The following is an 11,143-nucleotide window of genomic DNA, read 5'->3' as shown; positions in this document are numbered from 1 at the left end:
ATTAAATTATTAGGGATAATAAAAAAAAGCCAGCTGAGAAGCGTTGCACAATAATTTCATGCTACTGAGTGAGTGGGCAGGTGACATTTAACAGGGATAAATGCAAAGTAACACAAAAAGCCAGCCCCGATACAGAAAATCAGCGATATGTTCTGCCCTACTTACGCAGGTTGTTAACGTTGCTGTAGGCAGGTTTATGGAAACATCGGCTGAACACCCCGTAGCTGTCAAACACCACCAAACCAGCCCCTCCCAAGCAGAGCGGTTCGGAACAACTAGGAAGGAAATAGCAAACTGAACAGAATACACTAAAATGCCACAGTATAAATCCCTTTGCACTCTCACCATGATTACATCCAGTCTTCAGCTCCCAGAATCCTGGAGAGTAAAGCCTAGAAAAGATGTAACAGACTTAACAAAAGGTGTGTCAGGGCCACAGAGATGAGCAGGGATTAAGAAAAGCTTGTGTACGTGGAGGGACTTGGTGTGCTACAGGTCTACAGCCTAGAAAGGAACTGAAAGAGAGGGTTATGAGCCATTAAAAGCATAAATCTCTGGAGAAGCTGAATAGCTGATAATTATCCCCTATTAACCATAATGTAAAACACAGAAGAAATAAAATTAAATAGTTAAAATTATAGAGAAGCAAACAGAAGGAGGTAATTTTTCACACGATATGTTGGAGTTTGTTATTCCAGGATAATGCTAAAAATTTACATAGGTTCAAAAAGGATTTTGACCAGTTCAGAGGAGAAAAACATTTCAAAGTCCACAAAATACGAAGATACAGACTCTGGTTCAGGAAGCCTTTGATCTGCAAGCTACTGGAAGCTGGGAGGTTACGCCGTGGAAGTGTCACTGCATGCTCACCTTGTTGTTTGCTTGTGGCCACTGGCAGAGGTGAAATACCACACCAGACGAGCCTGAACATTAATTACACCAGTCTTATGGGTTTGGGTGTTTATTTCCACCTGCAAGGGGTGAACAGCACCCAGAGCATTAGCAAGGACCGCTGCCAGCGAGGGCAGTGAGGCGGGGAGGGAGGGGGATGCCAGGCGGGCAGTCGCCCTCACTGCTGGCACGTGGGGTGGCACGTGCCCTGGGCGGTGGAAGAGGAGAGACCGCATTGCTCTGTAGGTGCCACGGAGAGAAGAGGCTGTGGTCCTGATGGCAGTGCTGCAGCGAGTGTCCCTATGACTCGCTCGAAACACCTGGATCTCTCAGTGAATCTGCAAAGAGTTTCTGTGTCAAAGCCTGTCATCGGATGTGATCTCTTGGTCTGCTGGGTGTTCGCCCTCACCTTCCACCTACCTACGCCGGTGAGAGTCACGTGGAGATTAGAATCGTACGTTGCTGAGTGAGCCTGGCGGGACGGGTAAAATTGAGAAACGTTACTTTTCATCACTTTTCCATAAAGGTTTCAGGTTTTTTCTTTTTTCCCCATTTTTTTTCCCCCTTCTCCCTAGGGATGTCTGCCTGGGATTATCAGTACCACAGCCATGTGAACAAAACCAGGATTTATTAAACACAGACAGAACGTGAAATCCAGGTGAAAGAAACAGTTGCATAAGAAATCTCATGGTATTTGCATTTCTCATAAACTAAGCAAGGTAAGACATTCTCAGCTTACTTACCAAGAAAGAAGCAAAGCCTCTGCACCGTGAGAGCCGTACCCTGTGTCGCATCAGCCTGGGGCCTTCTGCCAGCACGATGCGGCTCTCTGCAGAGTGGTTTGCTCCATTCACCCAACCTCTCAGGTTATCCCACTGACTGGAAATCCGACATACCGTGAAAGACAGTAAACTGTCAGGATTTCCTGTATGGTCCAAAAAAACAGGCCACTGACTACATCAAAGACCTTCAAGAATAATTAGCAGCCACTTTTTAAGGCCTTTGTGATACCACACCTCACAGACCAGGTCATACAATTCTATTAAGACTCCTTTTAAAATATCCCAAAAATGTTTGGGTTTTTTTTTTTTCATTCCTGTAAACCATGAATTACTGATAGAAACACAGACCTTGTGTCAACTTCTTTAATGCTAATTTTGCTTATTGGCTCAAATTTATAAGGAAATAGAAAATGTAAAAATTTGTCATTAAAGTAAAAAATCTGCAACTTCTGAGAAATTCTGTTTCAGGAAACATAAGAGACATGCATTTTCAACCCACTCCTTTAGAAATAAATGCACAGAACTGTTAGCACAATAACCAAAATTAGATTATATATTATATTCCTTGCTGTAAGAGGGAAGGACGATACATGGTAGAGTGACCCTAAATACAAAACTGCCATCATGGACTTCAGTGTTTGTAAGTTCAGGTCCGAACTAGGAGCATTTAAGTGTACCTAAAAGTTGTTCTTAAAAACAAAAACATAAGAGCCCTTTTGACTGATGAAAATCAAGCAGATCAGCTCACTTTTCCTCAATAATCCTACATTCCCTATAAGCAAAGTAGATTGACACAAATTTTACGAAGTTTCTTTGGCCATTGAAGTAAGTAGTTAAATAATGAGAGAAGAGACCACTTGAAAAATGAATGCTTTGTGGAAATAAGATAAAAGTGAAGGAAATAAGAAGAGAAAATGTTTGATCTTAGCTGACTTATGGTAGATTTTGTTTAATATTTATTTTAAAACTATATAATTTGCGTAGCAGTCTCAATATGCCACAGTAGCGTAAGTATTCATTAAAAAAACAGAACAATCTTATAAAGAAATGCCAACAAAAATAATTGTCAATGCTTATACTTATTTCCCTCTGGTAGTTTCTCAAGAAAACACACTTTTCCAGTAAATCTGAATGTTCTTTGCTTTGTTTTCCTTCACTCTGTGTTTAACCCATCTTCTTGTCACCTCTGGATAAGCTACTGGTTACATGACAGTTCTCCTTAAGAGAACTGGGGCCTGAGGTGGAGGGATCCTCACGCGCATTAGCCCGGCGCCAGGGCTGTGCGCGATTTAGCGGTGCAGCGCAGTTGCACGCTGTGGCTAAGGCTGTCTAACGGCTTGCCGCCGCTGCGGAAAACGTGGGTCCCCCTTTCTTGCCGTACGGCACCCCCAGCCGCACGCTTCTGCTGCACCTCCTTTGCCGACACTGGCACTCATCGACTTTGGGCTGGATCTTGAGTCAAGAAAGGAAATGATTTGTCTTACTTGTGAAATTGTTTTGATTTTTGTGTGTTACTGCTGACATTAGGTAGGAAGTTACAAAAGCAGATCTCCACGTATATTGTATCGGCGCTTTCTGCCTGTGCCTGTCTGACACACATCCAAAGTGTTCAAAACCACAGGGAAGTTACAACACCATAAAATCCTGTCAAAGGAGGGGCGAGCATCTTGCTCATGCCTGAAGTATTGTTACGGGAAACTGAGTAACGACTAACCCAGCCGAAAGTCAGGACAGACCTTTCCGCCTCTGGAGACAATCGGAAAAATCCCACTGACTGCAGAGACGGTAAAGCCTAGCACAAAGGTGAGACCAATCCAGCCTTTGCGTTTAGTGGATAATAGTAATGAAATTGATTGGCTTAAAAAGGGCCACTCCGAAGGCTCAGCCTATATTGTCTAAAGCTATTCCATACTTTAGCATTGCCTGCTGATGACGTGCAGCTAAAGGAAATTTTAGCGCGGGATTTTTAACGGGTCGACACGCAGCGTTACCGTAATTAGAGGACGCTCAGTCCAATCCCAACAGCAGGAAGGTTTCTATCTTTCGAGGCGTTGGCCTGGGTGTTTTTACCACACCGTCCCACAAACCTTCTAGAAAGGATATCTTGATACAGGCCAGGGGATTACTGTTTCATGCTCATAAAGTAATGAAACCAGAAAGGAACAGAATTGAGAAAATAACTTAGTAATAAAATATTAAAAGCTATTTATGTTTTGTGGGAGCTTGATTCAACTTGGTTTATAGGTTTGATGAGTTTTCTATGACATTTTCAATAATATATTACAAAATCTGAAATGTTTTAAAATAGTTAATCTTTTACATTCAGAACCAGTTTTCTGTGTTCAGAATCATATTCAGCCCCTAGGCATTTTAATAATGCTTTAAGAAAGATATATACTGAAAATATAGATGCAATGTTGTCATTCAAACATAAACCTGATAAAATATTAAAATTTCTTATGAAAATTTTCCAGAAAAAAGATAAAAATTGTCACCATTTACAAGCTTTACAGTGAGAAAAGCCTTTTTTTTTCAGCAAAAGTTTGTTCAGTAACAACATTAAATATTGAACTACATTGAAGTGTGTCTGTAAACAACCTTCTTTCAGCTCAGTATGACAGAGGTTTATTTTCCCCTCTGTGGAAATAATGAAATTCTATTTTAAACTAAGGACCAAAAAGACAGTAGGATAAAATCTGTAACTTTCTATTCCTACTTTCACGATTTGTTGAGCTCAGTGGAACTAGCGATACGTTGTGAATAGAACATTTTAAAAATCCCCTTTGAAATCACTAATGTGCAATAATCATTTAAAAGACAAAGGAATTACAAAAATCAGCATGCAGCAAGCACCCCATCAAACGGAACGCAGTCTTGTCTGCGTGGTTTTTAACTACTGTTGTCGTACACAACATCTAAAGACGTTAAAGCCACAGGAGAGAGAGAACACAGCGTGCCCTATTTTCACGCCAGACTATTTGCGCTTTGCGTCTAGCGAGGCTGGGTAGTCAATCAATTCCGCAGTTGTCGCTCAATACCTCAATTGTAACAACGCTTGTTTAAAAATAGCCCGATTGCTCATGTAATTAGCGAGGTTCCCATCGTTATCGGCGCTGTGCGCGGGCTGCGTCGGGGAGCGGGGGAGCGGGAACGCAGCGGGCAGAGGCGCGTCCCCTTGGCCCCGCGGGTTGGGAACGCTCTCCCGCTGGCTCCGGGCCCCCCGATGGCCTCCCTGGGCTGGTGGCCAGCATGGTGCGGTGCGGCCAGGGCAGGCTGGGCGGGAAGAGACCTCCTTGGCCCACGGCCGGCTTCGGCCTCTGCTCTGCTGCCAAACCGCACCCCGCGTTGGGAGGCAAAGCAAAGGCGCAGCGGGGCTGGCAGTCCCGAGCCTCGGCCGGGCCTGGGAGCCCTGAGCCGCAACGGGGCTGCCAGCCCCTCCTGGCCACTGCTCCTGCCCCCATCACTGGGAGCTGCCGTCCCTCTTGGCTGCACGCTCTCCCCGCAGGGCACTGAGACGTGCCGACAGGCAGCTGACTGGAAGGAAAAGCTTTGGTGTCCCATCCCGGTTCCTGATGTCCGCAGTCCCACAACAGCCAGATGAGAAAGTGAAGATCTGAGCGCTGTGGGCAGGGTTGGGTGCCACAGGACATTGAGGGTATAAAGCTACTGGAGAGTGTCCAGAGCAGGGCCACAGAGTTGGGGAAGGGTTTAGAGGGGAAACTGTACGAGGAGCAGCTGAAGTCCCTTGGTGTGTTCAGCTGGAGCAGAGGAGGCCGAGGGCAGCCCTCATGGCGCTCTGCAGCTCCCTCCCGAGGGGAGGAGGAGGGGCAGGGCTGGTCTCTGCTCTCTGGTGACCAACGCCAGGGCCCGAGGGAATGGCAGGGAGATGTGCCAGGGGAGGGTGAGGCTGGGTATTAGGGATAGGTCCTTCCCCCAATGGGTGGTGGGGCCCTGGAACAGGCTCCCCAGGGAGGCATCACGGCACCAGCCTGGCGATATTCAAGGAGCACTTGGACAAGGCCCTCAGAGACACGGTGTGAATTTGGGGTGTCCTGTGCAGGGACAGGAGCTGGACTCACAGAATCACAGAATCCCAGGTTGGAAGGGACCTCAGGGATCATCTAGTCCAACATTTCTAGGAAGAGCCCAGTCTAGACAAGATGGCCCAGCACCCTGTCCAGCCGACTCTTAAAAGTGCCCAATGTGGCCAAGCCAAACACTTCCCTGGGGTTCCCTCGTGTCCAGTCGGAATCTCCCCAAGAGCAACTTGTGTCCATTCCCCCTTGTCCTCTCCATGGGACTCCTTGTAGAAAGGGAACCTCCATCTTCTTTGTAGCTGCCCCTTAAGTCCTGGTATATGGTGATGGGTTCTCCTCTGAGCCTCCTTTTCTCAAGGCTGAACAAACCCAGCTCTCCCAGCCTATCCTCCTATGGCAGCTTCCCAGTCCTCTGATCATCCTGGTGGCCCTTCTCTGGACCCCTTCCAGCCTGTCCACATTCTTTTTGTGTAGCGGGGACCAGAACTGCACACAGCACTCCAGGTGTGGCCTGACAAGCGCTGAGTAGAGCAGGATGATGACTTCTTTCTCTCTGCTGGCGATGCCCTTGTTGATGCAACCCAGCATCCTGTTGGCCTTCTTGGCCGCAGCAGCCACTGTTCGCTCATGTTGAGCTTGATGATCCTTGTGGGTCCCTTCCAGCTCAGGTCATTCTATGGTTCTCTGACCTTTGTGGGAGAAAAGCAATAAACACTTCCTGCAGGAGAAGCAACTGGAGACTTCTAAACCCTGGTGCCTCCGGGCAGTCAGGGCGGCTCAGGGGTTGCCAGCCAGGGAAGCTGTGGCCAGGGTGTGTGCACGGGTATGCCCGCTGACTCCCTTGCTGGGGACTTCTGCGCTATCATTTCTCATTTCAACGCAGTTGTTTAGAAACTGTTGCTCTGAGTTTACAGCTCCCAGTAAATAGAATAGCTTGTCATTTTGGATGGACTCTGGCAGCAGTTTATTCTCATAATGCAGCTTGGTAAGCCAGTGAAGCATCCATCTGATTTCCTAAAGAGCATTTTCTGCTTAGGTTGTGGCTCTATTAATCTGTTCAAGCCAATTCTATAAAACCCAAACCATCTGTATTTGTGAAGATCATGCTTCATTTTCTTTGTGTCTACTGTCAGTGGATGATTAAAATTACTAGGGATTTACAGTGTAAAGTCTATATATTGGCACATTACAGGGACCTTCTAAGTAACATCTCCCAGTATTTGAGTAACAGCTGGTACAGTTAAGTCCAGCAGGAAAACAAATATCGGCTACAAATAATGGAAAAAGCGAAGGCTTTGCAGTGTTTCAGCCTATTCACTAGGCTTTTGTTTTATTCGTAATTACAGAAGTTCTCTTGTTAGTTACACAGCAATGTTTGGTTAACATTGTTGTATCAATTATGCCTGATATTTCCAGCAAAATGATGAAGCAGTCACTCAAGTTCTATCCCAACAGCTTGCTGAGGGCCTCAAAGAGGACTTCTGCAGGATTTGTATTAATACATTAAATTAGCTCCCTCAGCTAATGTTTCTCTTTTTCTTTTTGCCCCACAATTTCCTCCTGCCTCTCTCCTCCTCAAAGCAGCACTAACTTAGATTCTGTTGCATGACCTGGCAAGAAGGCATTACTTGATGGTTGTTATTCTACCTACATGCACAGGTACTGCACAACTCCAGGGAGCTCCTCTGGGACAGACTCAGGATCGCGCAGGTGGGACGGGACCTCTGCAGACCGCGGGTGCAGCACTTGTGCCAAGTTGCCTGGGGCCTTGTCCCGTCAGATTTGGAATATCTCTACGGATGGACCCCGAGCTGGCTGGGCAACCTCTTCCACATTACCCACCCGCATGGTGAAAACTTCTTTCCATATGAAATCAGAATTTCCCACATTCCAACTTGCCCCTCTCAGCTTTCGTCCTGTCCCTGCAGATCTCTGAGAAGTCTGCCTCATGTTCTCTGTGCCCACTTATCAAGTAGTTGTAGTCAGCGGGAAGATGTCCCCTGAGCCCTGCCCTCTCCAGGCTGAGCATACACAGCTCTCAGGCCCCCGTGTGCCCCGCATCACCCCAGCCCCGCATCACCCAACCCCCCATGTGCCCCAGTCCCGCATCACCCCAGCCCCACATCACCCAAGCCCCCCATGTGCCCCAGCCCCACATCACCCCAAACCCCATATGCCCCAGCCCCGCATCACCCCAACCCCCATATGCCCCAGCCCCACATCACTCAAGCTCCCCATGTGCCCTAGCCCCTCATCACCCCAACCCCCATGTGCCCCAGCCCTGCATCACCCAAGTCCCCCGTGTGCCCCAGCCCTGCGTCACCCAAGCCCCCCGTGTGCCCCAGCCCCGCATCATCCCAGCCTCTCCGCTACATCAGCTGGAGAGCCCAGCGTGGGCTGTACACAAACACACGTCCCTGCAAATCCAAGCCATGCTGCTTGCTTTTCCTTCCACAGGTTCTTACAAAAACGCTCAAAAGCGAAGGGTGGGCCGAGGCAAGGGACTGTGGCATCGCAGGGGTGGGGTTGTGACTGGCCGAGCACGGTGGCTCTGTCCGGAGAGGAGCTGCTGTCTGACAGCCAACACAGGGTACAGGGCAGCCAAGAAGTGCATGGAGGGAAACTTCTCTGTGGTTACGGTTATTGCCCTACTCCGTTTTAAGTAGCATGCTGCAGCGTTCGGAACTTGCCAGCACAGGGTCACACATACCCTGGAAGCGCGAGCCAGGGGAAGAGAGCTCTGCATTCACACTTGGGTTGCTTCTGCTGAGAACGGCTTCAGGACGAGCTCTTGCAACAAATAGCCTCCTGAAATGTGGAAATTTAAGGAACTATTTTCCCTATGACGCTGATGTTGACATTAAGGATTTGCCCAGGTGCTAACGCACATTTTCGAGGTATACGGGCAGCACAAGACAACTGGCAGAGCTTGGAACATCTTTTTTGTTCTTTTTATGTTGTTCATTATTGTGAACCTGATCAGATTACTAATAGGGGATGTGTTGTTTTAACTTCTTTTAACATGCAGTTGATACAGAATAGGTTGTGAAATATTTCCAAGTTAATGTAAAAAAGTATAGGAGTTAATCTTGGGCGCCCTGACGTAGCAAAGAAAAACAGCAAGTGCTTCATCTTAAGCATGCACTTAAATCCATCTCAGTTTAGCAGAGCACGTAAGTGTTTGGCTGAACTGTGGCCAAGCAGTTTTGGCAATCGCTCAGTTGTGAGGGAAAGGTTTTCTGCCGAGTGCATTTCCTTGGTGCCTGCTAATGTGACACAACGTAGATGACAAGAAATGATCGCTGCCTGGCAGGCGCTGACGGTGGGAAAGGGGTTCACGCCCTGCCTCTGTTTCCCGCTGTGTGAACGACTGATCAGGTACTAGATGGGTTGCTGGTTTACTTGTTGAGTTAAAATACTCCCTACTCCATCCTCGAATCTCAACACGTTGAAGGGAAATGCATCCTTAAACTATTGCATTTAGTTTTTAGAAATTACGGAAATTGGGTCAGGTGAATCTAGGCTGCCTGTGAAGGACAATCCCAGTCCCACCTGCCGCTGGACGCCTGTGACGTGGATGCCTTTATTGGAGCTCGTTGCCTCGGGCTTTCTTACAGTCAATAGAGAGAGAGAGGCACTTTAATGGTAACATTCATCTGACTTTTTTCAGATGTCTGCTTTGGGATGATGGGATGAATTGCATCTCAAAAGCTCCTGATTCTCTCTGTTGGGGATGAAAGGATCCCAGAGTGACTAGGTCAGATGCATTTGGTCCTTGTATTCATAAAAATGGAACTTTGGAAACAAGCAGCAGTGAAACAGAGCACTGAAGTGACCGAAAAGCAAAATCTGCTCGCTCCATTAAATCTGACACAGTTATTGGAAAATCGCAGAGTATGCCGTGAACTTCCCATAAATGTTTTCTCATTAATAAAAAACCTAAAAGCTAAAAAAAAGTTTATTTTAACTGTAATTATTGTAATAACTGTAATTGGAAATAATTTACTCCAAGAGCCATGGGGCTATAAGCTTTCTCACACTGGAGGAGTTCGTAGCTCACAGACTGTGATATCATCGAGTCACTGTGGGAAAAACAGAAAAATTACCTAGGAAGGGATAAGACCAACATTAGTACAAAAATTGGAGTACAGTATTATATTTCAATCTGAGCTAAAAATGAAACAAAAAAATATATCTGATATAAAGGAATGTTGATGGTGCAATGCAGAAAAAAAAGAAAAACGTATTGCAAAATTTATGTTCAGAGCACACAGAAAAAAGTAATTTAGAGAGCCAGGCAGCAAGCATGTTCCTGGGTAAATGAGCACGTCACTTCTGATCTCATTCCTCTTAATCTTTCACACACATTCAGAGGAAGAGATTTAAAAGATCTGCTTGAGATTTGGAAGGGGCCTGGTACACTGGGACAGAGCGAGCTCCACGAGTAGGGTTTTAACTATATATTGAACTCAAAGTGGGTAGTTTTCCTGTTTATCAGCTTATTTTTACCTTTGTGTTCCCGTGATAGACATTGGTGCTTGATAAAAACATAAAACGCCATTTACGGTTTTTTGCCAGCTCAGCAGACCCTGTCTGTCATCCAACAGGGGGCTGCTGGGCTGCAAGGAAGCGCCCTGCTAATTCAAGCTAGTCTGGAAGCTGGTAGTTCTCATCCTTCCCACTAAACCACATTTTTTTTTGTGAAATATGACCTATCGCTTGGAATTGAGAAGCAGAAAAAAATACCTGTTGTAGTCGGAGGATATTTGAGCATTTACACTGTAATACCAAGGGGAAAAAAAGACACATTAACAACTTCCGGAGCAAATCTTCAAAGGGAACAGATGGGAGGCTAAAAATGGGCACGTGCCCAGGTATTTTTAGGGCTTTTGTTTGCTGTATGAGAGAATTAAAAGCCAATGGACTGTGGGGCCACGCAGGAAAGCAGACAAAAGTATTTTCCTTTCTTCTACAGAAGAGCATGTACTGGCGTTATTCGGCTATTTAGTACGAGCAGAAGAATGGGCGGCAAGCACACGCGTACATCAAAGGGCCAAAATTTTTTATCAATCTGTAGAGTCAGCCCAGGGTACCTTGCCGCTGGAGGCTCTGGCTGAGGAAGCAGTTAGAGAGCTTTAGGAAAGGATTAGGCATGTGTATGAATAGAGTAGTGCCTGCTGTCACGCTGCGAGGTTAAAGGAATTAGGAGGGATCTCGCCCGTCAGCCCCAGGCCGCGAGCTGGTCACCAGCTGGACTTGGGAAGGAACCCCCTCTCTGCCGCTCTGGCACAGCGCTGCACGGTTGGTCGGGGCCGCTGCTGAACGTTCAGGAGCATCATCACTCTGCGAGGCAAGATGCCCGGCCCGTGCAGTTACTGCTCCCGTTACACCTCTCCGTGTATGCCTACAGGGGAGGGCTGCCTCCTTGGCGCT

The 11,143-nt window shown here is 46.9% G+C and overlaps 1 long non-coding RNA gene across 1 annotated transcript; it reads left to right on the top strand.

Annotated features, from left to right (window-relative positions):
- The first annotated feature begins 1,009 nt into the window (after window positions 1-1,009).
- Window positions 1,010-9,655, top strand: LOC142049826 (uncharacterized). The gene is made up of 3 exons (XR_012657832.1): window positions 1,010-1,319; window positions 1,467-1,549; window positions 7,370-9,655. It is a non-coding gene; the product is annotated as an uncharacterized LOC142049826 (long non-coding RNA).
- The last annotated feature ends 1,488 nt before the right edge of the window (window positions 9,656-11,143 follow it).

Source organism: Phalacrocorax aristotelis, chromosome W (assembly GCF_949628215.1).
Source record: "Phalacrocorax aristotelis chromosome W, bGulAri2.1, whole genome shotgun sequence".
Lineage (NCBI taxonomy): Eukaryota > Metazoa > Chordata > Aves > Suliformes > Phalacrocoracidae > Phalacrocorax > Phalacrocorax aristotelis.
This window is presented reverse-complemented; position numbering and strand designations above follow the sequence as displayed.